The sequence below is a fragment of the Centropristis striata genome, chromosome 11 (genome assembly GCF_030273125.1).
Source record: "Centropristis striata isolate RG_2023a ecotype Rhode Island chromosome 11, C.striata_1.0, whole genome shotgun sequence".
NCBI lineage: Eukaryota > Metazoa > Chordata > Actinopteri > Perciformes > Serranidae > Centropristis > Centropristis striata.
The window spans coordinates 3,463,984-3,488,333 of NC_081527.1; the positions used below are offsets into that span (position 1 = coordinate 3,463,984).

At 37.4% G+C, this 24,350-nt stretch overlaps 2 long non-coding RNA genes across 2 annotated transcripts; both read right to left on the reverse strand.

Moving 5' to 3' along the window:
* Positions 1-21,785: 21,785 nt before the first annotated feature.
* Positions 21,786-22,345, reverse strand: LOC131980761 (uncharacterized). The gene is made up of 2 exons (XR_009395245.1): positions 22,315-22,345; positions 21,786-22,025 (listed from the first exon to the last, which is right to left on the reverse strand). It is a non-coding gene; the product is annotated as an uncharacterized LOC131980761 (long non-coding RNA).
* A 7-nt stretch (positions 22,346-22,352) lies between these two features.
* Positions 22,353-23,613, reverse strand: LOC131980760 (uncharacterized). Its single transcript, XR_009395244.1, has 5 exons — positions 23,249-23,613; positions 22,953-23,073; positions 22,744-22,866; positions 22,529-22,661; positions 22,353-22,383 (listed from the first exon to the last, which is right to left on the reverse strand). It is a non-coding gene; the product is annotated as an uncharacterized LOC131980760 (long non-coding RNA).
* Between the last annotated feature and the right edge of the window lie 737 nt (positions 23,614-24,350).

A 24,350-nucleotide genomic window follows, 5' to 3' on the forward strand; every position in this document is an offset into this window, starting at 1 on the left:
TCAACAATAAAAGCCTCATCTTTTTTTTTTTCAACAATATATTTATTAGAGTTTTTACATAGATATACAAAGTACATAGACAAACATATTCAAACGCTATACAAACATTGGGTACATTCAATAAGAGCACTTGAGTCCATGAGAGTTCTTACAGATGATATAAAGCAAGGTTGCAGCATATGATTGTGGTCCTGTACAGGGAAAAATTATGCTGTCCCTGTTTCACACAGTACATCAGCTAAATCTTTGTTCTTAATATACTGGATGTAGCACCAACATATTTTCTGAAATATTTCTTGTTTATCTTTTAGAGTATATGTAATTTTTTCTAATGGTAAACATAAAGTAAAAGCCTCATCTTAAATGAATTCATCACTGACAAACAACTAGACTTCCTCTGTCTGACTGAAACCTGGCAAAAACCCATGGAATATTTCACACTAAACCAAACCTTCCCTGCTGGATATTCATACATGGACATCCCTCGCTCTAAGGGCCGAGGAGGAGGAAAACACCACCAAGACCTCAACCCTCGGCCACTCTCCATCATTGCTGCACCATCTTTTGAACATCTGGCATTTAAACTCCCCGGTCCAAAACCTCATCATTGCTATTATCTGCCGTCCACCCAAACCCAACCCAACCTTTCTGTCAGATTTTTAGAATTCTTCACACAACTGTCTTCAGTCTCCCCATCTGTCCTCCTCCTTGGAGACTTTAACATCCACACTGACTCTCCTGACTGTAAAAGCACAACAGACTTTTTTTTTTTTTTAGATTAGATTAGATTGAACTTTATTGTTACTGAACAAAGTAACAGCTACTTGGACAACAAAATGCAAAATATAGGCCACCTACAGTAATGCCAATAAATTAGAATAGGAGTATGAGTTGTTACTGTTTTGCTTGCCACTATTCACTATATATCAATTTATTGTTGTTGTTTTCTCACCTGGTTCTTCCTGCGTGCTCTCCCTTTCCCTTTCTCCTTCTCTATCTTTCTCTCTTTCCCTTGGCACTGACAATCATACACAAATATATTGTAGCAGACCATTTCCTACATAAGTAATTTGATACAACATACAGATAGCTGGTTTAAATTATCTGTTACTTTAGCTTAACACGCTTCAGAAGAAAAAAAAACAAGACAGAGATCATTATGGACTGTCCCTAGTCTCTCACCTGAATCTGTCTTTTTTCTTTTAAAGAACTGTCGTATGTCCATTGGTCACTGGCAGACCACACACACACACACACACACACACACACACACAGAGAGAGAGACCGGACAGTAAAAGCTTGTTAAATTAAATAATCTGTGCTAACTCAAAAAATTAAAAAAGTTAATACACCACATATTTTCTGAGTCATTAGTACAAATTTGTAATTTTAAGTTAACAGTACTCGACCGCTTTCATTTATTTTAGTCACTGTACTCAAACAGTTTGACAGTAAACTTGATGACGTCACGTCACGTGCGCGCGTCCTTCTTCTCCAAGCCTGTCGGAAAGTCCGCCATTACCGCTACTCGCGTCGTCAAGAAAAGCCGAGAACGAAGCAACTTTCTCAGCAGGAGTCGTTAACAGTGAACGCCGTGCTGACCGCCCTCACCGCCCTGACCTCCGTTATTTTCATATTCGCTTTGGGAGCACTAATTTGTTAAGTTAAGAGTTGTTTAAGCGCCATATTTTAACGGTGTGCATTCGGGCTGTCTGCAGTTATTTGTATCTGTCCGTTAAATGTGATTTGGCTAGCTTAATTTGTAAATGCCTCACTTAACTGTTAGCTAATTTACATGTAAAGAGGGATTAGAAAGTGGACTTGTGGGATTTTTATGTCAAAGTGGAAATTTTGTCTTGTGTAGAAAGTTGTCTGCTAAATTTCATAAAGTTGATTTTACCACACAATGTCGACTGGAACTGCATGTTTCATCAGCATGCATGTCCGGGCATGTCTCGGCTTAACGGTTACTGAATGTTAATGTTTTGTATGGAGGGTTTAACTTTAAAGTTAAGGTCACATCAGTTTCAATTTCACGTTTTACCGGACCATTTCTGTTTTTTTGTAACGCACGTAAACTGGCTTGTAATCAGTGTGGAAAAATAACCGCAGTCCAGCGGTCAAGTGTTCCCAGTCTTTGCATGGTTAAGGTCATTCCGACTGTCAAACAGAAATAAGATTTTATTGAAAACAAATAATAATAAATAAAAAATAGATAATATCTCTCTTCTTAACCTGAGAGTGTAGCAATACCCTTTTATGTCTTGGTTTAGAGATATAAGAACTGTTTACATTTTCCATTTGTCACAATATCTATAGATTAGCAAGAACTTAAGTCTGAGTAAAGTGAAATATGTTCATAAACCTGTTTTAATAAGTTTGGGATTAAGACATTTCACACTGTCTGTGAGGTTAATACATTAATCAATGTAATACTTCAAAGATATTGTACATAATGCTTTTGTTGAAAGTGTATTATCTTGCTTAAAATGTCATTCTTTTTTCTTTGAAGGCTGAAGCAACAGGCCGACATACAGAGTCTTCAACCTGGTATGTTATTGGCAAACATTAAGCTTTTTTCGATATTTGTTTTGCATAGTTGCTGAAATGTAAATTAATGCACCACAATCAAATTAATCTAAAACCTGTTTCATAAGTGTTTTCAATTGATGAGAATATTGTTTTCAATTGATGAGAATATTGTTTCATTTTACCATGGCTTGGCCTACGGCGCAAAGAGGTCATAAATGATGACCTACCTGTTGGAGAGATCCTGGAACGCTGGCCTGCTCATAAAATAGAGTCACAGGTAAACAATATTTTTTTAAGTAAATCTATCTAGGCACATGTATTCAATTTCATTCTTCAGACTGACTTTGTCAGTGATAAGCTGAAAATATCCATTCAGGTTTGCAGTGAATACCATTGAGTGTGATTTGGTAGTGTAGTGGTATGGATGTTTTCCCCCAAACTTGAAACAGTTCAAGGTCAATGTTTGGCAGTACTGGGCAGTATTCAGGAATGCTTTGTTGCTGTTTATATCTCCTTACAGGGCCACATATACATTACAATCTGACTTAAACATTCATGTACTTTGTACAGGTCTGTGCCGAGTTTCACAGGATTGCAAACATCAACCTGAAGAACCAGTTCTATGCTGAGTTGGACCGACATGCCCCCCGTCTTCAGAGCTTGTTCAGAAAGAGAGCTGCACGCACAGGGAAAGTAGCTGACACTCTGGGTCAGCTCTTTGATGCTTATGACCACCAGGTCAATTGCTTAAGATTGTTGGTGCTTAAAAGTTGTACTATGTCGGTGTATGTGTTTGTGTAGATATATAATAATTCATATCTGTTTAGTTACTGTTATTCTGTTTTGTTCTTACACGCAAGGAACAAGTTGATGTTCACATCAAACGGGCTGCTGTCCTTCGTGCCCTCCCAGCTTATCTTCATGAAGATGACTCGACATTTCTGAAGTTTTGGGATGTAAGTACACTTAAGCATTTGCTCTGCAACAATACAATACAATTACTGGTATTTGTTTTTATTTTGTTACATTGTTTAAGTTGCTGCAATGCAGGAAGAAAAAAAATAATTAAAAAATGAAATAAAAAAATATATATTTGTATATATAATATATTTGCTTATGTTTCAACCTATATCACTAGATATGGACCTTGTCTGTGAGAATGTTTTCAGCAAATGTTTCTTCTCTTCTGCTGACCAGATTGCATTCAGGTTCTTGTTGCAGGCAGTAAGTAATTCCATAAGTAGTATAGATAATGTAAGGTATACAATGGATGCAAATCATAAAAAAAAGGCATATACAACATATAGCATCTTTAATATTGTGCGAAGTGCTGAGTAAATTCCGACTATATTTAATTCATTTCAAGTGCTGAGCATGATTTATTCCTTTGGATGCCTTTGAAATGCAGCTCTTTAGCTTAAAAAATAACAATAAATGTGTAAGTCTGAATTTTTCATTCCATTTTAAAAAATGTAGAATCTCTATTTATTACTATTTTTTTTATTTTTTTCTTGCAACAATGACAATGGAAAATATTTAGTCAATTGAAGATCACATTTTTTGTTTATAACATGGTAAAATGAACAAATTTCAGCCTGGGAGACAAAACATTCTGTTCTACATTTTACATAAATAATTTTATATAAATCTGTTCCACATTTTATATTGACTGTGACCTGCGACTGACCTGAGAAACCATTTGCATTTATGTATTGTGATTATTGTTTTGGATGGTTCTATCTGACTGTTTTCTGTCTTCATTACTGATGAATTGCCTGCAAACAGCTTTGGGAGATAGCTCAGGTTATCTCACATAACAGTTCTCTGTTGTTGTCTTCAGATGGCGAAGTCTGATGAACCAATCACTGAAGATCTACCAGTAGGGATCCTGTTGATCAGTGCAGATTCAACAGATGCAACATTCTTCTGCCCAGAGAAGACTGCAATTGTACTTGAGGGTAACATAGTTATGGAATTTTCCAAAATGGCTGAGGCATTTGTCACACTTTTTGCACTTTTTTATGCCTTGCATCTAAGTTACCCAAACGGCATGTCAAACACGTTTGACTTCATCCAGAAAGTACTTATGGGCCTGGATGATGGGAAGTTGAGGCCTCGGGTGCTGACCCTTAAAAATGACTTGCTGATTGTGGAGGGATCCTAATATGGAAACAAAGTTCACAACATTGCTCAGGCCCGGTTTTAGTTGTGTTATTGAATGTACTATGTACATTTAGGTTGTAACATTTGTACACAAAGTTTTATGGAAATGTCTAAAAGTGTCTGAATAATGTGTAATGTGTGACAGAGGATTTCATTCATATTGTCACAAAGTGATTGTTTTTTGGGTTTTTTAAAGGCAGTTTTTTAAGTTTTGGAAGATGTAATGGATACATTTTGGATGCCAAAGTTGGATAACGTTTATGGAAGTGTTTAAAGTATTGAAGTAATTAGGGTTCAGCAAAATATTAAGAGTTGAGCATGGAAAATAAAAAGGTTTTTTTTCCATATAAAACACATAAAAACAGGTCATAGGACAAACATTGTTTTGAGGTTCTGGACTGTGTTTTAAATAATGCTTGCTTTTTTAATGTTACCGTTTGGCAGCTGTTTTTGATAAGTCCTTATGTAACAAAGTGATGAGGAGTCCTCAAGTCTTCTTGCAAGGCCCTTGTACTATTTTTGGAATGTATTCTTCCATTTGCGACACTGTTTAATTGTGGTTACTCAATAAATTTGGTCTGGCATTTCAAAGGTTATATATTTTTTTCTATTCAAAACATATGTATTTGGGGCTTTTTAGTTAAAGCTACTTAAAACATTTTTTGAAACTGATTACATAAAATGTTTCAAGGTAAACTAACTTGCAGTTTTGCTTTTAAATTAAGTAATGTTTTTAATTATATAGGAGTTTTTGTGCATTGTTAATTTAACTTAAAACAGTTAAGTACATATTAAGTGAATAATTTCTTACAGACAACTTACATTTTTTACGTTAAAGCTAATAAAAATATTTAAGGAAGCCATACTTAATTCTATTCTTACTGTGAAAACAAAATACCAAGTAAAAAGTACTTAAACAAGAATGTTTGTGTAACTTAAAAAATGTAGTTAGTGCCACTTAAAATAATTTAGTTAAAGCTACTTAATTTAAAATGTCAATGTAACACACAAAGTTGAGTAAGTGAAACTAGAAAATTTCGATGTAATCAGTTTCACCAATTTTTTTGAGTTATATGAACTTGTCCGGGTTATCTTTCACACATCTCATACCTTTGTGTTATAAATAGCCTATATATATAGACCTACTGTGTGTGTGTGTGTGTGTGTGTGTGTGTAGTATATACTACTACGTCTGCATGAATGTAATGTGATTATTATTGTTGCAAAGTCTGGTTCAGGTTAAATCCTCTGCAAAACATGAATAAATACAGCAAAGAAAAACATTTAACTATTTTTTATTGTCTACTTTGACAGTAAGACACAACTGAAAAATATCAAATATAAACTAGGAATAAATAACAATTCATTTAAAAAGCCACAGTGAGTGTTTTCACACATACTGGTATTATACAGTGATTATGTCGTTTGTTTTCACTCTGGTCCAAATGCCCTGACAGGGAGTCATGTTTCCATGACGACGGACCAGAAAAAGACGCGCGTGACGTCAAATTATGTCTCTAAAGTAACGATAAACTTTAACAACAGAGACACAAGTACGCACTTCACAGGTACACAGTTAATTTGTGGCACTGCTCCTTTTGTTTAATAAACGGACCGCTCCAGTTTGACTGTAGCTGCGCTAATGGCGCTAACGAAGCTAACCGGGCTAACTAACTGGAAAACGGTGCCTGGACTCCAGTACTCTCCGATATGGAATCTGAATCTGAACAACTCCAGGTAAAAGGAAAGAAGTATGAGACAGAGCTGGAGCAACTTACTTAGTTGATTCCCAACACGACAACTAAAGGATTCTCACTCTGCGTGTGTCGCTGGATGCCGGTCGGCCAGCGGAGCGGTGCAGAGGGAGCGGCTGAGAGGAGGATGATACCATTTGCTAAGCGGGGGTGTTTTCATTTTCATCCTTAACATTTACATTTAAACCACAAACTACGGAGTTTGTTTTGGACATCATTTAAGTTTGTCAAAGACGAACAAACATTTTAGAATAACAACATTTCTTACCCCAAGTTTTAGGGGTGCTGAGCCCATGATTATTGTTGTTATTATTATTATTATTATTATTATTATTATTATTATAATTATCATTATTATTATTATTATTATTATTATTATTATTATTATCCTCCTACTTTTTAAATCAGGTCAACACATGAGATCAGAGTTACTGTTCACACAAACAAACAGTGAACAACTCAAACTAAACTTTAGGACAAATATTGTAAACACTCAAATATTTCTGTTGACCTGAAGGTCAAAAATATAAAGCCAGAATGAACCTTATTGCTTGAAAAGGTTTGTTGCCAAGTGAAATCTAAAAGTGATCTCAGTGTTTGGATGTATGTATATAGGCTTTGACATTAATATCATTATTCTTTGTTTTCAAACCTTCAAATATCTTGTATATTAATATTCTGTCACATACGCTCATGAGACATTTCTCTGTTGATTAGCAGTTAAAATGAGATCTTAAAACGTGTATAAATATGAGGATTCATCCTCTGGGGACCATCAACATCCACTGTAGATGTGATAGAAATCAGGCCAACAGTTCTCTTGTTCTGGATCAAAGTTTTGTTTGGATGTAAAGACTGAGCCAAAGGTCCCACTGCTCACAGAGAAAAACCTTCATTCAATCCAAATACATTTACCAAATCTCTGTTGAGGGGGAACTGTCACAAATCCTACAATTCACTTGTATCATTTACTGAAGTGAAATGATCTGCTCAAATCTGTTCCAACATGTGATGGAAGAAAGCTTTTATTGTGAAGGAGCCACAGGAAGCAGGTCAGCATTGTGAGGAGGAACGGACTTTATTCCTGCAGCAGGTCAAAGCAGAGGATTTCAATCTTTATCAAAATGCTGAAGCTTGTTTTTGTTTCATCATGTTTTTAATGACAAACTGCTTTTCAAACAAGACTTCTTCATGTTTTTGACTCAGTTTATTTGTAATATTCATTTGACTCTTTTCTCTTTCTCTTCTTTTATCTTTGTGTCTCTGTGTTGCTAGTTTGTCCTCACTGTGTGGAACAACAATAAACCTGCTGGAATATCTGATAACAATATGAATAAATATCATATCAAATAAATCCTGACAGCAGTAAAGAAAATAAATCCCTCAGTTCAGTGTGTTTGTGACTCTGGCTGAGATGGAGGTGAAATATGTGAACCTGGGCTGTGGTTTACTGCTCTCTTCCTGTCACAGACACTGTTTGACATCTGTTCATCTGGAGGTTTTTGTACAGGCTGCAGGGATATTTTATCACTGTGGGGAACAAACTTCTTACAGCAGCAGTAGTAGGTGGCTGAATGAGTTAGTTTAACGCTCTGGATCTGCAACTCCCAGCTGTTCTGTTTATTCACAGATGAGAAATCATCATCCTGAGGATGATTGTAATATTTACCTAACATACCATCATTCCTGGCAATATAAAGAATCAGTGTGAATGTTTCTGTGTCTCTCTTCTGGAACCAGAATACATATCTATCACACCATTCAGTGCCTCGACAGCTGAAGGAGACTCTTTCACCAACTCTCCTGGTCCATGTTAAATCCTCCTGAAGCAGCTGTGTTGCCATGGCAGCCAGCACTGTGTGGAGACAGACAGCTAGATGAAGGTGAGTGTGACAGTGTTTGTTAAAGGTGGAGTTTGTTGGCTCCTGATTGGCTGGAAACACTCACCTGAGCACAGACAGCACAGAGCAGCAGCTGGGAGGAAAAGCATTTTGTGCAGCGGTGTTTCCTCTGGTGAACCTGGGGAGAAGTGGCGCTCTGATGCAGCTGAGGCCAAACAAGGAGGAGCTGCGAGATCAGACGAGGGCCACGTGGTTTCTAACAGGTCCTCAGACCTCCCATCAGCCCCTGTGGTGGAGAGATAAGGCTGCTTCAAAGCACCTCACTTTCCTGTGTCTTCACACTAATATTAAACAGAGTCTTCAGCTGTTTTAAAGTCTCTGCATTAGCTGCCTGTTTGCTTCACAATTGATTTTAAAGTCCTTTTGATTGTTTATAAAGCTCTTCATGTTTTATGTCCTATTTATTTCTCAGCAGCTTATTTTATGATGAAATAATTTGTGAACATTCTTTGTCAGTTTCCCTTTAAATGGAATAACACTGTGAGACAAATGTCAGTCTGTTCCTTTAAGACGTTGAGGGAACAGTCATGATACATTTCATATTATTTCCACAGATTTTTCTTCTATTACGTAGGGTATAATTCTGAACAGTTGGATCATTTTCAACGTGAAAACATATTGCATCACATGTGTGACATCACATGTCTCTTTACGGTGTTAGAAAGGAGTCACAGCCATAAATAAGCTCTAACAACATGGCTGTGTGATACAAACTGAACTTTATCACAGACAGAGAGCGCCACCCTGTGGTTAGTCACAGGAAGTGCAGGTACCCACATGATGATGATGATGATGATGATGATGATGATGATGATGATGATGAGTTTTGAATGTAACTGAAATGTGTAAACTGGACAAAAAAAGATTTTTGAGTTCACTACATTATTATTATGACAACATATTCCAGATTTATTACATTTATTTTTTTATTTATTTAACATCAGCACAAGATCATAAACCAGACTCCATTCAGAGATCTCTTGTGTTGTGATTTCTTCACGCTGTACTAGCAGAGCATGGTCAACAGTATCAAATATTTTTATTGTTTATTGTTTTTATTGTTTATTAATTGTTTATTTATTTATATCACAATTGACTTGTGTGATGATTTATTTGGTATTTTATAATAGAGATAATAGAGAAGACTTTCCATAATACTGCTGATTTATAACAATAAATGTCCTCTGTGATCTATAATCTTTTTATAAAGTTTCATCATCTCTGAGATGTTTTTAGGCTTCATTAAGGGTTATAATAGTTGACTGACTGTTCCTTATCTTATGTCATTTGTTTTTGCATAAAAGTTGAATAAAAAGAATCAAAAGAAGATTCAGCTGCTTCAGCATTCCCTCAATCACAGCAGATACAGTCACACTCATCCTCAATCTCTTCACTTTCTTCAAAGACGCTTTAAAAAACAATCAAACATGATGAGTTGAGAGATTTCTGCTCTGATAATAATCAGCATCCTGTTGATATAAAGTGTCCTCAGTTAGTTTTGTCCTGCCTGTGGTCAGTTTAGAGCTATACTGCAGGCCGCCACCAGGGGGCGTTCAGGAGTTTATCAGTCAGTTAGAAGCAGTTACTTCCTCCATCTGTTGATATTCTCACATTGAAGTCAACACAAACTGATTATCTGCAGTTGGTCACTGCACGCTAACATCAGCATCCTGAGTGTTCACATTTATTGTCCAGAAATGTTTTTTATCTTCTCATTTCATGCTAAAGTAAAGCTAAATCTAATATAAATACTGTTTGAATCAGGGGTTCCCACTCAGATGGAGCGGAGCAGATGAATGGATACTTCTTGTCACAGGTCACATCCCCCCATCCTCCAGAGGAGCTGAAATCTGCTGCTGTACAAGCCTCCTCCCCCAGTTATCAGGTTGCCCTGACTTCCAGTGTCTGAACGAGGAGCTGCTTCCATCCCACCACTTCCAGGAGTCTCTGAAAAGGCCGATCCAGACATATCTTCCTGCTGGAAGCAGCTCCTGGACCTTCTGCTTCTCTGTCTTGTTTCTCACACTGGCCAGGTCTGTGTGGTGTTCTCTGCAGCAGCTCTGGGCCTCAGTCCAGCTCATGGAGTCAGTGAGGACAAATGTCACATCCAGCCCTGAAAATAGAGCAGAGAGAAACAACACTGATGCAAACTTTATATCGGAGTTTCTCTGCGTCTGAATATTTTTCTCAGCAGTTTGATGTTTCTTAATGAATGTGAGCATGAAGCTGAAGTCACCGTGGAGCTGTGTGCATATCAACTCCTTCTCTTGCAGCCCTGTTGACTGAGACAGTGAGGTGGGATAAAGCTGTTAATGATGGAGCTCTTTATATAAACCTTTATATATTTATATCAATGAAGGCAGGACTCACAAAGTCCATCTGCTTTAAATGAGCTTCATGTAAGTGAAGACAGAGAGGCAAAGAGCAGCAGAGAAGGGGAGAGGTCAACAAGCTCAACTGCTCTGTTTTACCTTCACTCATCAATATTCTCCCCTCTGACATCACAGCAGACCGCCTGTTTCTTCTCTGTGCATCTGACATCGTACCATGGTCCATTCTTATTCAGCACTGTGCACTGTTGATCACCTCCTACATTGTCTGCTTGTCCACGACTCCATCCTCTGAACTCCTCCTCTCCGTCTTTGTAGAAACTTGTGTCTGACAGTGACCACTTCCAGCTCATGACATCGTCATCGTACAGCCCGATCCAGGCCAACTGAAACACATATTTGCATTAATAATAATAATATTCACGTGTCCATATGAACAGTGAAACAGGTTCTGCTTCCTGTAATAATTGCTGCTGTTTATACTGGACATTAAGAGATCTCTTATAATACACGTTCAATGGAACTAAATCCTTCGTCCTCCTTCAGAGTAAAAAAAACATGAAAAAGTTCCTCTGAAGTATCACGGCTCAGACTGTAAAACTTTAAAGCCACGTGTCACTGACATGATGTCAAAAACAGCTTTGAAAGGAGAGAAAGAGGAAAGTGAAGTCACAGAGGAAACTCCTGCTGTTTCTGCCGTTGTGTTCAGGGTCTCCACATCCTCCATGCTGTCTACAGTGGCCAGGTCTGTGTATTTCTCTCTGCAGTAACTTTGTGCTTCAGTAAAGTTCTTCTCTTCATAAAAGACATGGTACTGACGTCCAGCACACAGGCCTGTAGAGACACATGCATACTGATCACATTCATGCTATTAATAACTCTTCATACATGTTCACTTTGTAACTTTACAGTTTAATGGATTCAGACGTGTCATTGTGTTTGTAGTAAAATCAGGAATGTATTACATTTTAAACACATATATTATTATTATTTAAAGTTTAAAAATATTTATTCATTGATGTTGTTCGTACCAATACATGCAACAACTTATTTAACCTATTTAAAATGCTAAAATATATTTTGTCTAATGTGCAATATCTGTAAAATGCAATCAGGAAAACAAACAAGTAGGCTTCATTAAGGGTTATAATAGTTGACTGACTGAATTGAGTCCATTCATTATCTTGGTCTGGATGTCAGCAGAATGCAGCTGTTTTAAATGCAGTCTATTTTTACTCCACTGGTCAAAGTTATTTTATAATAGATTTTTGAAAAGGCTGAAAGCACTTCTTCAAATGGATATTTGACTCACAATCTGCCTGAAATTATTTTCTTGCCCAGCATTTCTTGGGGGGGACTTACCACAGTTGGACCATGAGTCCTTTTACTGTCCTCTAACTGCACTGGAAGCCTTCTGTCTCCACAGGTCCAGGAGACATGACAGCTCCAGACAGAAAGCTCTGGTAAGGGTGTCAGACCCTCTGAGTGGGTGTGGCTGAAGGTCTTCAACAGGAAGTGGACAGAACCACGTTGGGCAGGTCCATATCAGGTGGAAACAGCAACCACATATGCTGTGAGAATCATATATTCATGAAACATCATATTCATATCATCAATTGCAATACAAAGCAATAAACAATCTACTTCCTGGGAATATTCAAAAATAGTTTTTTTTACAGAGTTGGGGGTTATAATCTGAGGGGTGAGTTCAATCTAAAACATCAGCGGGCACGTACAACATTAAAAAGTTTTTGTCTTCAGTTTGTGGAGTGAGGCTGTGGAACAGACTCAAGCAATGTCCAAGCATGATCCAGTTTAAAAAGCAGTACAAACACATGGTTTTCACCAGGTACAGGGCTTTAACAACCGGGTGTTTTCATAAATGATAAATTATTCATGTATTTGTTTATTTGATCTATTCATTTTCTACGTTTTTGTAAATATGTATTATTTAAATATGTATGTTTAGGGAAAAAAATGTGTTAATTGAGTAGTGGAGAAGGTTTAAATAAGCATATTATGCTTCATCCTACTCCTTTTCGGACATGTTGCGTTCACATTATAGCTTTTGTTTTGACTATTGCTATTTTTTTGTTTTGATTATTCTCATTGGATTTGTTTGTTTTTGAGTTTACTTTGTTGTGTTACTCACACATGTTCTAAATAAAAGCTGAACTGAACTGAACTGAATAGTGTTTGACATGATATACTGCTAAATGTGGATGTTTCCTCCAGGTAGATGTCTTTGGATGAAGCTGCTTTGCTCTGCTTGATATCTCTGGTTCTAGTGCTCTCTGGTCTGTGTCACCTGGAGCCGAGGGGGGAGAGTGGACCACCCACACTAGAGGAGGACACAGAGGTCCTCCGTCTGCTGCTAATAGAAGACCCTTCTAAAGACTTGAGAGGTCTCTTGGGAGTAAATCCACTGACAGATGTTTGGTACAGGATGGAGGAAATGACATAGACGACACAAACATGGTGGTGGTAGCTGTCCTGGTGTTGTGTGGTGCTGTTGTATCTCTTGTATCTCTCAGGGTCATCCAAGGTAAATCCCCTCCCCCATATCAAATGGCATTAATCCACTCTGGAATACAAGTTTTACTGCTCACTGATGTTGCTGCTGCTGATGACTGTGACAATGCTGAAGACCAAGACATGATGTAACTGACCTCATGGATATGAGGTCAAAAGGGGGATTGATAGAATAATCTGTTATTCTGTCTCTGTGTGGAGAACGTCACTATCTATGCTGCGTAATTCACTGTGTGTGTGTGTGTGTGTGTGTGTGTGTGTGTGTGTGTGTGTGTGTGTGAAATCAACATCATCATCATCAGCATCATGTGGGTACCTGCACTTCCAGTGACTAACCACAGGGTGGCGCTCTCTGTCTGTGATAAAGTTCAGTTTGTATCAAACAGCCATAAATACAGTTTTTTACAACCGCTATGACTCGTTGTTCGATACTTTTAACACTTTTTCAAAACTCTTCACACAGTTACCACAACATCAGCCACAATTCTTCTTCTTTTGACACAAAATACACACATTTTACACGTTTAAAATTAGTTTTAACTCCTTTTACACACAAACTCAATCAAGACCAAAACAGTAGATGTTAACTGGTGAATTTTCAAATTTCTTTCACATGGTTTGTCAAAACAGAAAACCTCATGTTCAAAACTAATGGATTGAAGATTACATTGATCACAGCTTTTGCTAATAAGTAATCAATGGCAGCTAAATGCTGTTTTTTTCCTCTTTACTCTGCTGTAAATCATTTTCATTTGCAATACAGTAAAGTTTTTACTGCAAATCCTCATTTACTGTCTTCTTCTTTCATAAACATTCTGTAAAGCTGCTCTGACATGGCTCGGTCACTTTTTGTACTGAGTGTTGTACAAAAAAGGAACAAAATTCATGGCCAACAAATGAAAAATGAAGAACATCATCACAAACATTGATTTACATGTATGATCAATACAATAATCTGTTGATTGTAAAAGAAAAAGGAAAAAAAGTTGATTTGACACATGCAAAGTGATTCAGTTTGTGTTCTTCCATCAGTTGTCAGTGTTTTTTATGACACTGTGATGTGACTGACTAAATGTGTCAGTGCTTTGGTAGATTTGGTGAACTGTCTTAGTGTATTATTGTATTTTGGAAGTGTGTGTCTGTGTTTAGTTACACTGCGTGATTTTGAGCATGAAATTAACTGTTTGGGGAATTGTGTGTTTCAGGTGTGATGTGCGTTAACAGTTTTCAAAAAGTTTTTACAGTTTTTCTCGATTGCTAAGACACATTTCTCGAAAGCTGCTCTCATTTTCTCTAAACTGCAAAACCAAACTTTCACCTCAAAACAGTTCAATCTGTGCTCAAAACTGAACTATGTTGTCAAATCGTGCCCCGAGTCAATCAAGTCAATCAAAATTAAAAACACGACTGAGCAGTCACTAAACACTACATAGAAAAATAGAAATAAATGTTCATTGTTCATTGTAGACTAAATGCATGTTGCAAAATAATACATGAAATACTAGGCCTACAAACAGACCAACCCTCCATTACAATACTACAGTACATTGGTACAGTGATGTACTGACACATATATTTACTTACAGTATACTGTGGTACAGTATATAGTATGTCTTACAGTAATTGCTGTCAACATTTACCTACTGTACTATAATGTCAAAACAGGTAATGACCTGTTCTCTTCTCTAAACCTTCAGATTCTGGTGGACACAGTGAATCTACTGATGTTTGGTTGTACCTTTGTCCCGCCTCCCTCATGCTCATACCATGGACAAGAACATGGCCAATCACAGAAGCTCTGATTTCATCAGATATTACTGTTCTTTGTCTTCACTGACCACCTCGACCACCTCGACCTCCTCTCACAGGAACTCTTCCTCTCAGGTTTCTATCCATTGTAGGGCCTCACCAACCAGCTCTGTGAACTGGCTTTATGTTCCCTCACATCATCAGCCACAAGTGTGATCAATTCTGAGTTGTTGTGTTCAAGTGGTGACACTTGAGCTTTAATTGTGTTTGACTTTTGTCACCTGTGCTCACCATTATGCAGCACGGTGCATCACGATGAAAATGTGTTGGCAAGTTGTGTCTAAACAGGTGAAAAGTGCTGATGGTATTGCCAAAAGAGTGATTGATTCAATCAGTGGGTTCAGGCAACTGAGCATTTGGTTCAGACAATAGGGTTTAGTGTTTTAGCAATTGAGAAAAACTGTAAGGTTCTGACAAACGAGTCATAGCGGTTGTAAAAAACTGTATTTATGGCTGTGACTCCTTTCTAACACCGTAAAGAGACATGTGATGTCACACATGTGATGCAATATGTTTTCACGTTGAAAATGATCCAACTGTTCAGAATTATACCCTACGTAATAGAAGAAAAATCTGTGGAAATAATATGAAATGTATCATGACTGTTCCCTCAACGTCTTAAAGGAACAGACTGACATTTGTCTCACAGTGTTATTCCATTTAAAGGGAAACTGACAAAGAATGTTCACAAAGTATTTCATCATAAAATAAGCTGCTGTTTGACTTATTTTCATTTAATTGATCAAATTATTTAAATAAACTCAAACAATAGAATATAATAAAATAGTAAATAGATAAAATAGGTGAATAATAAAATGGATCCTAGTAATGAAAATAAATAAATAAATAAATTGATAATAATAATTACAAAAAATAGTAATAGTAATTATAAAAAATAACAATAGTAATAATAAAAATAATTATAATAACAATAATTATCATTACCATTATAAAACCTGATTAAAAACAAGTCAAATATAAAAGAAATGAAATACATTTAAAGGGAAAACTGGTAAAAGAATTTCACAAAGTATTTGATCATAAAATAAGCTGATATTTGAGTTATTTTAATTTTATCGATCAAATTATATAGATGAGCTCAAACAATAGAATATAATAAATAGTTAAATAGATTGATATTTTGATCAACAAATGGATATTAATAAATAAAAAACAGAAAATAGTTATTCAAAAAATATAAATAATGATTAAAAATAACAACAATAAAATAATAAAAGTTATAAGAACAATTGTTTTTATTATTATTATTATTATTATTATTATTACCATCATAAAACATAATTAAGAAATATTAAAAAAATGACGAATACAAAATAATTAAATTAAATAAAAAAATGAAATACAGTAAATAATTAGACTGCAAACAAATAAATGAAGCTCTATTAAAAGCCACACTAAAACAATAAAAGACAGTAAATAAATAGATGAAACTAAGGAGATGTTGAGTTTCCTTTTAAAAATCTCTCCATTCTCTGCTGCCCTCAGGTCTTCAGGAAGGCTGTTCCAGAGGCGTGGACGATAGTAAGAAAAGGACGCCTCATGGTGGGTTTTGGTTCTGACTTTAGGGATTATTAAAAGGCCACGAGCAGAAGACCTGAGGGTTCTACAGGGTTCATACGCTAAAAGCAACTCTGAGAAATAAATAGGACATAAAACATGAAGAGCTTTATAAACAATCAAAAGGACTTTAAAATCAATTGTGAAGCAAACAGGCAGCTAATGCAGAGACTTTAAAACAGCTGAAGACTCTGTTTAATATTAGTGTGAAGACACAGGAAAGTGAGGTGCTTTGAAGCAGCCTTATCTCTCCACCACAGGGGCTGATGGGAGGTCTGAGGACCTGTTAGAAACCACGTGGCCCTCGTCTGATCTCGCAGCTCCTCCTTGTTTGGCCTCAGCTGCATCAGAGCGCCACTTCTCCCCAGGTTCACCAGAGGAAACACCGCTGCACAAAATGCTTTTCCTCCCAGCTGCTGCTCTGTGCTGTCTGTGCTCAGGTGAGTGTTTCCAGCCAATCAGGAGCCAACAAACTCCACCTTTAACAAACACTGTCACACTCACCTTCATCCACCTGTCTGTCTCCACACAGCGCTGGCTGCCATGGCAACACAGCTGCTTCAGGAGGATTTAACATGGAGGATAGTTGGTGAAAGAGTCTCCTTCAGCTGTCAAGGCACTGAACTGTGTGATACGGGTTATGTACACTGGTACCAGAAGATCGACACAGAAACATTCATACGGATTCTGGAGATTGGCAGGGATGATGGTAAAACATATAAAACCAATCATCCTCAGAAAGATGATTTCTCAGCTGTGAATAAACAGAACGGCAGTGAGTTGCAGATCCAGAGCGTTAAACTAAATCATTCAGCCACCTACTACTGCTCCTGTACGCTGCGTCCTCCCCACAGTGATAAAATATCCCTGCAGCCTGTACAAAAACCTCCAGATGAACAGATGTCAAACAGTGTCTGTGACAGGAAGAGAGCAGTAAACCACAGCCCAGGTTCACATATTTCACCTCCATCTCAGCCAGAGTCACAAACACACTGAACTGAGGGATTTATTTTCTTTACTGCTGTCAGGATTTATTTGATATGATATTTATTCATATTGTTATCAGATATTCCAGCAGGTTTATTGTTGTTCCACACAGTGAGGACAAACTAGCAACACAGAGACACAAAGATAAAAGAAGAGAAAGAGAAAAGAGTCAAATGAATATTACAAATAAACTGAGTCAAAAACATGAAGAAGTCTTGTTTGAAAAGCAGTTTGTCATTAAAAACATGATGAAACAAAAACAAGCTTCAGCATTTTGATAAAGATTGAAATCCTCTGCTTTGACCTGCTGCAGGAATAAAGTCCGTTCCTCCTCACAATGCTGACCTGCTTCCTGTGGCTCCTTCACAATAAAAGCTTTCTTCCATCACATGTTGGAACAGATTTGAGCAGATCATTTCACTTCAGTAAATGATACAAGTGAATTGTAGGATTTGTGACAGTTCCCCCTCAACAGAGATTTGGTAAATGTATTTGGATTGAATGAAGGTTTTTCTCTGTGAGCAGTGGGACCTTTGGCTCAGTCTTTACATCCAAACAAAACTTTGATCCAGAACAAGAGAACTGTTGGCCTGATTTCTATCACATCTACAGTGGATGTTGATGGTCCCCAGAGGATGAATCCTCATATTTATACACGTTTTAAGATCTCATTTTAACTGCTAATCAACAGAGAAATGTCTCATGAGCGTATGTGACAGAATATTAATATACAAGATATTTGAAGGTTTGAAAACAAAGAATAATGATATTAATGTCAAAGCCTATATACATACATCCAAACACTGAGATCACTTTTAGATTTCACTTGGCAACAAACCTTTTCAAGCAATAAGGTTCATTCTGGCTTTATATTTTTGACCTTCAGGTCAACAGAAATATTTGAGTGTTTACAATATTTGTCCTAAAGTTTAGTTTGAGTTGTTCACTGTTTGTTTGTGTGAACAACTCTGATCTCATGTGTTGACCTGATTTAAAAAGTAGGAGGATAATAATAATAATAATAATAATAATAATAATAATAATGATAATAATAATAATAATAATAATAATAATAATAATAACAACAATAATCATGGGCTCAGCACCCCTAAAACTTGGGGTAAGAAATGTTGTTATTCTAAAATGTTTGTTCGTCTTTGACAAACTTAAATGATGTCCAAAACAAACTCCGTAGTTTGTGGTTTAAATGTAAATGTTAAGGATGAAAATGAAAACACCCCCGCTTAGCAAATGGTATCATCCTCCTCTCAGCCGCTCCCTCTGCACCGCTCCGCTGGCCGACCGGCATCCAGCGACACACGCAGAGTGAGAATCCTTTAGTTGTCGTGTTGGGAATCAACTAAGTAAGTTGCTCCAGCTCTGTCTCATACTTCTTTCCTTTTACCTGGAGTTGTTCACATTCAGATACCATATCGGAGAGTACTGGAGTCCAGGCACCGTTTTCCAGTTAGCTAGCCCGGTTAGCTTCGTTAGCGCCATTAGCGCAGCTACAGTCAAACTGGAGCGGTCCGTTTATTAAACAAAAGGAGCAGTGCCACAAATTAACTGTGTACCTGTGAAGTGCGTACTTGTGTCTCTGTTGTTAAAGTTTATCGTTACTTTAGAGACATAATTTGATGTCACGCGCGTCTTTTTCTGGTCCGTCGTCATGGAAACATGACTCCCTGTCAGGGCATTTGGACCAGAGTGAAAACAAACGACATAATCACTGTATAATACCAGTATGTGTGAAAACACTCACTGTGGCTTTTTAAATGAATTGTTATTTATTCCTAGTTTATATTTGATATTTTTCAGTTGTGTCTTACTGTCAAAGTAGACAATAAAAAATAGTTAAATGTTTTTCTTTGCTGTTTTTATTCATGTTTTACAGAGGATTTAACCTGAACCAGACTTTGCAACAATAATAATCACATTACATTCATGCAGACGTAGTAGTATATACTACACACACACACACACACACACACACACAGTAGATCTATATATATTGGCTATTTATAACACACAGGTATGAGATGTGTGAAAGATAACTCCTAGTGTCTCTCTCTCTCTCTCTCTCTCTCTCTCTCTCTCTCTGTGTGTGTGTGTGTGTGTGTGTGTGGTCTGCCAGTGACCAATGGACATACGACAGTTCTTTAAAAGAAAAAAGACAGATTCAGGTGAGAGACTAGGGACAGTCCATAATGATCTCTGTCTTGTTTTTTCTTCTTCTGAAGCGTGTTAAGCTAAAGTAACAGATAATATAAACCAGCTATCTGTATGTTGTATCAAATTACTTATGTAGGAAATGGTCTGCTACAATATATTTGTGTATGATTGTCAGTGCCAAGGGAAAGAGAGAAAGATAGAGAAGGAGAAAGGGAAAGGGAGAGCACGCAGGAAGAACCAGGTGAGAAAACAACAACAATAAATTGATATATAGTGAATAGTGGCGAGCAAAACAGTAACAACTCATACTCCTATTCTAATTTATTGGCATTACTGTAGATGGTCTATATTTTGCATTTTGTTGTCCAAGTAGCTGTTACTTTGTTCAGTAACAGTAAAGTTCAATCTAATCTAATCTAATGATGTTGATTGAAGGTGGGTGGTGGCAGTGGGGCTCAATGGGGCTCAGCAGCCCTAAAGCTCTGACCCTAGAATCGCCCCTGACGTCAAGGATGATTTATGATACACAGTTTCATGAATAAATCATAAACCCCATTTATTCCCAATGCAGCTATGAGTCGGTGAGATCTGCAACTTAAACTAAGGGGCCATTTTAGTCTTTTAGTCTCATTTTAGTCTTAAAAGGCCCACAATGCTTAATTGTTCATGATTAATTAAACCAGTCTCATTCAGTTGGTGAGTCATGTTTCAATGTTAATTTCTAGTCGTGAAGGGCAAGTAGCGGAAAATCTCCTCCTTTTTTCTGACCGGTGGGCTGACTGGGGCTAACGCCTTGATCCCAACGGCGGAGCCCTCTGCCTCTCAGGCCCTCCACAGCCTGCAGAGCCCCAACAGGCATGTGGTAGCAGCACCACCAGGGCACATGCCCATCACCGTGCTTCAGGTTGGAATCCTGAATGGGCTATCAATAAAAAGTATAGTCCCTGGCTGTACAAGACAGAGCATGGAGAGTTGAAGAGAATAAAGTTAATCAATATTGAAAGACCAAATAGTTTGCCTAAGGAGCCAATAGATTTTTACTGCCAAAACATAAATTTGTAGTTTGTCTCATTTGAATAAATAAATAGGCCTACATAAATAAATAAATAAAAATAATTATGAATACATATAAATTAATTAATTAATTAATACAAAACATTAAAGAAATAATTAATGAATTTCTCATTCACAGGAATTTTTGGCAGAGTGCGCAGGAAGCACAAACAACAAGTGGTCAGGGGTACATCACAGAGACCCTTTATTGAAGTCCCCTGTGTCAGATACAGGCAGGATGTCCTGGATGGCCATATGACCTGCGAGAACCACAAGACCTCCCTGAGGATTGAAGCCAGCAGCACTAGATGTAAATTAACATGGCAGTTTTTTTAGAATGATTCTGAATAAAAATGCTTTGTATTATACTAACCTAAATTAAAACAGCTCTCTTTATATATTTAGGTGCCCTCTACCATTGCGACCATCAGCCACATTAAAGAGGCAGGAGATAAGCAACCTCCAGGCTCACACCTCAGTCACCTCCAGGACACCATCCGCAGTCTCAACATCACGGAGGAGGAAGAAAGGGGGCGACGGAGGGGGGTTGAAGAGCAAGCAGGCAAGCAGGGGTGGACTGGGACAAAAATTCAGCCCTGGCATTTTATGTCCAGACCAGCCCACTACATTGTCAGCGGACACTACATAGAAGTCCACAAATCTCACAGCATCTCCTCTCATGCATACTACAAAGGAGAGCCATATTCCTTGATAGCAGTTAACAAATAAAGCACGTAACTTTGAACTCAAGGACTAAAATTGACAACTATAGCAATCAATCAGTCAGTCTTTATTCATTAGTGTCAAATCACAACAGAAATTATGTCAAGACTAGGGGTAGGACGAGGCTAACGGGAAGAACCCTCTTGCTACCCTTTTAGTCTGTGAATGTGAAAATCTTAGCCCAGCATTAGTTAAAACCAGACTCGGACAATAGTAACAAATTACCCTGACAAATAATCTAAATAGAAACATATTACAGACAGAAGCAGCATTAGAGCTGAAACTCATTTGTTTTAACAGTGACTCAGTCATTATGAAACCATAAACAGAGAATTGGGGGGGAATGTATCTATAGCTGTGTGAAAAAGTCTAAGACATGAATTACAGTTCTGAAAAATATGCATTCTCATTTATGTGTATGTGCACATGTATATATTGCCCTACTTCCTCGTCCGCAGCCAGCCAGCTCCACTCCTCATCAAATTCATGACCTGCAAGAAACAGCAAACAGAACTTGTACTCAGTATACTGACAAGTATATGTAGCCATGTAGCCTTTTTATGATGTAGTGACACTTAGTGAACAAATGTATCTGTCATGAAGGGTGACTTAAGTCTCAAAAGAGCCCTGAGGCCTACCTGCATAACTGTTAATTGAACTTAAAAGATATGCAGATGTTTTAAATTAAAATCATAAATATGAAAATCTTCAACTAGGAAATAATCATAATCAAACCTTTTGTTTCAATCTGAGACAAAACAAGTTGCATAATAAACTCACAAAGTCAAGACGAAGCTCTCTCTCTCTCTCTCTCTCTCTCTCTCTCTCTCAAGAATCATAGAAGAACTTCTTGCAGGTCAGGAAACCCGTTTGACAGGAGATGATGGTAGCAGAGAATATAAAGAGACATTTATGAATTACCAATTGCCATTTTATCACACATATATTTTCTTCACATAAACCTTTAAACATACACATATTGCATTCCTCTCACCACATGAAATAAGATCAGGAACCCAAAAGTGGCCCAATGAATGATGGAGGAGACAAAGCAGGTCTTCAAAAGGGGACAGAGTGATTGGCTCTCTGTACAGGATAAGCGGTAGATGATGAATGAAAGAATGAACCTAAAAGAGACATGGAACATTATTAAGTCATCATCACAAATCAAGTATGAATTCATATAACATTATAAGACACATGACATACTCAACAAATCAAAGACGTCTCAGTAGCCAAAAAGTGGTGAAGTGGAAGCAGTAAGAGAGCAAGTCCTTGAAAATGGACAGAGGGGGAACAACTCCTCAAACTCTCACAAGTCAAGTGGTCAACCTGAGAGGGACATGGATACATTATTAAGTCTCTAATCATCACAAATTAAGTATGATTTCATAAAACATAAAAAATGATAAACTCACCATACTAGAGGAGACTCAACAGCCAAACTTTGGTGCAATGAAGGCAGAGAGAGAGAGCAAGTCCTCGAACATGGACAGAGGGGGAACAACTCCTCAAACTCTCACATTTCAAGTGGTCAACCTGAGAGGGACATGGATACATTATCATTTCTGAAAAATAAAGAAAATGCTTTCCTCTGTCCTGCACATAGAGTTGAAAACTTTTTGATGTGTGTTTATTTTAAAACTTTTTTTTGAATTATTATAATTATGAAGCATGAATTTATATAACATTAAGAAATACATGATACACTTACCAAATTCTAAAGGTGGTCCCAAATGAGTCCACATATAGAACAGAGGGTGAACGACTCCTCAAATATATCAGAACAACCTGTAATGGAAAATAATTGATAATTTAGTGTACATAATCACACCATTAAGGATCAACACATAAGCACAATAAAACTTCTGAAAAGCAATATTAAAATTAAAAATAATGAATTACTACATCCATAATGTTTGATGTGTGATAATATTAAATATTCCTCGCCTTATCAATGGAGCAGCTTTTTAAGCAGCTCACTCTTCTCTGCAAGTCTGTCTATCACAGAGTCAGAGTCCAAGGCCATGAGAATTTCTTTCTCGGTGGCCATCAACATAAATGCCTCCAGTTTATCAGATGAGAGGGTGCTTCTGAGTCTGTTTTTTATAAACTTCAAAATTGAAAATGTGCGCTCACAAGCCACCTGTGTGTGTCAAAAAGCGCCTATGAATGGCTTCAATTGCTGTGTCCATGATCCGGTTATGCACATTCACCTCATATGATTTTTCTGCATCATCCAGGGTCTCATCCTGAGACAACTCTCCAGGCAAGACTTTCTTCGTCCTCCTCCTCTTTTGTGGCAGTGTGGCCTCCACTTCAATGTCCGTGTCATCTCTCTCTTGGATTTCTGTGTTTGTCCAGTTGACAAATGTGTCTGCTGCTTTTTTTACAGATTCAAAATCTCTTCCCAAGCTTTTCAACATATCTTGTGTTGATGCCACCATTCTGTGAGCAGAGAGGATGTCCAGTCCTGCCGTCTGAAGATATTTAGACAATGGAGAGGTATGTTCAAATATGCGGAGGAAGATTTCAGCCGTCAAGATCGTCTCATACTTGAGCAATGACTCTGCATATCCTCTGGCCATGACACGGATAGATGGTTTCACTGTTGCCTGTTTCTGTATAGCTGATAATATCAACAGCACATCAACGTACAGACCATCTTCCGGCTTTCCAAAGGAGCCAAACACCTTCTTCAGGGCCTCATGCTTGGCCCACCAGCGTGTCTCGCCAATAGGAGCAAGGCGTCTACCTCATTTTTTTCGGCCTGACTCTTCCCAAACATTCATCCTTTGATGAGACTCTTTGATGAA